General features: G+C 39.1%; 2 non-coding genes across 2 annotated transcripts; both read right to left on the bottom strand.

Annotated features, from left to right (window-relative positions):
- Positions 1-620: 620 nt before the first annotated feature.
- Positions 621-709, bottom strand: trnay-gua. Its single transcript is given in 2 exon segments — positions 621-656; positions 673-709. It is a non-coding gene; the product is annotated as a tRNA-Tyr (tRNA).
- A 778-nt stretch (positions 710-1,487) lies between these two features.
- trnay-gua lies at positions 1,488-1,576 on the bottom strand. Its single transcript is given in 2 exon segments — positions 1,488-1,523; positions 1,540-1,576. It is a non-coding gene; the product is annotated as a tRNA-Tyr (tRNA).
- Positions 1,577-1,922: the final 346 nt, after the last annotated feature.

The raw sequence follows: 1,922 nt of genomic DNA, 5'->3' as shown, positions 1-1,922 counted from the left end.
ATGCATCATCACTCTCCACAGCGTCTGCATCATTCAAAACTGGTGAACTCTCAGCAGGACTGTTTTGATCCCTTAGATTAAATATGTTCACACTTCCATCAAATGCCGAAAAAATAACAAATGAAACAATGAGAACAACAGATTTAAAGATGAGTCCCTTGACATTGGGCAGAAACAAAAAAATACATCCGTCGAGCCAGCGACCTAAAGATACCTGGTATCATCAGCCTTGAGTCCTGGGCTCTACCAACTGGGTTAAAGAAGGGGTTCCCCACAGGGGTGGGGTACAATAAGTGCCCTAACATCAAAACCCTCCATCGCTGTAACATTGTGTTTCCATCTCTTTAGGACCAAGGTCACACATGTACAGCCTCCACATTGCACACAATCACGTAGCTTATCCAGCAGCTCTAGTCCACACTAAACTTATGTCCTGTTAGCAGTGGGAAATGTACTTATTTAAAATCTATTTTAAGAGATCCGGTATCGGGTTGCAGGGGGAACAGCTAGTGGTGTACTATTGAAAGTTTGAATGTACTATTTTTATACTTTTTATAAATACTTTCATTAAAGTCTTTCCACTTTGAATGTATCGACGTTGGGCAGCAACTAAACATCAGTCCTTTGAGATGGAATTGAACCAGCGACCTAAGGATGCCTGGTATTATCATCCTACAGTCCTCCGCTCTACCAACTGAGCTATCGAAGGGTTCAAATCTGTCTTAGGGTACAAAAAGTGCCAAACCTGACGTCCAAGACCGTCGTATAATTTTTGGTGGTGAAGGACCATTAACACATCATCACTCTCCATCTCTGTAGCATCGTGTTTCCATCTCTATAACATTGTGTTTCCATCTCTATAGCATCGTGTTTCCATCTCTATAACATTGTGTTTCCATTGTGTTTCCATCTCTATAACATTGTGTTTCCATCTCTATAACATTGTGTTTCCATCTCTGTAGCATCGTGTTTCCATCTCTATAACATTGTGTTTCCATCTCTATAACATTGTGTTTCCATCTCTATAGCATCGTGTTTCCATCTCTATAACATCGTGTTTCCATCTCTATAACATTGTGTTTCCATCTCTATAACATCGTGTTTCCATCTCTATAACATTGTGTTTCCATCTCTATAACATTGTGTTTCCATCTCTATAACATCGTGTTTCCATCTCCATAACATCGTGTTTCCATCTCTATAACATTGTGTTTCCATCTCTATAGCATCGTGTTTCCATCTCTATAACACATCTCTATAACATCGTGTCTCCATCTCTATAACATTGTGTTTCCATCTCTATAGCAACAAGGTCACAGATATTTCAGACTACACACACCACACACAATCATGTAGCTGAAAATACACAAAAGTGGTGTACTCTTGAAACTTTGAATGTACTATTTTTATATTTATTTTTTATAAATGCGTTCATTGACATCTTTCCACTTTGAATGGAAAGACATTGGGCAGCAACTAAATTTGTCTCCTTCGAGCCGGAATTGAACCAGCGACCTAATGATAACTGGTATTATCAGCCTACAGTCCTCCGCTCTACCAACTGAGCTATCGAAGGGTTCCACTCAGATGCAGGGTACAAAAACTGCCAAACCTGACATCCAAGACCGTCGTATTGTTTTTGGTGATAAAGGACCATTAACGCATTATCACTCTCTATCTCTATAACTTTGTGTTTCCCTCTCTATAACATTGTGTTTCCATCTCTATAACATCGTGTCTCCATCTCTATAACTTTGTGTTTCCATCTCTATAACATTGTGTTTCCATCTCTATAACATCGTCTCTCCATCTCTATAACATTGTGTTTCCATCTCTATAACATACTTACTGTTGGATGCAAAATTAAGTATCTGGGTCACATCATAACAGATCAAATGTCAGATGATGAGGACATGTATAGG

Source organism: Etheostoma cragini, chromosome 13 (genome assembly GCF_013103735.1).
Source record: "Etheostoma cragini isolate CJK2018 chromosome 13, CSU_Ecrag_1.0, whole genome shotgun sequence".
Classification (NCBI taxonomy): Eukaryota; Metazoa; Chordata; class Actinopteri; order Perciformes; family Percidae; genus Etheostoma; species Etheostoma cragini.
This window is presented reverse-complemented; position numbering and strand designations above follow the sequence as displayed.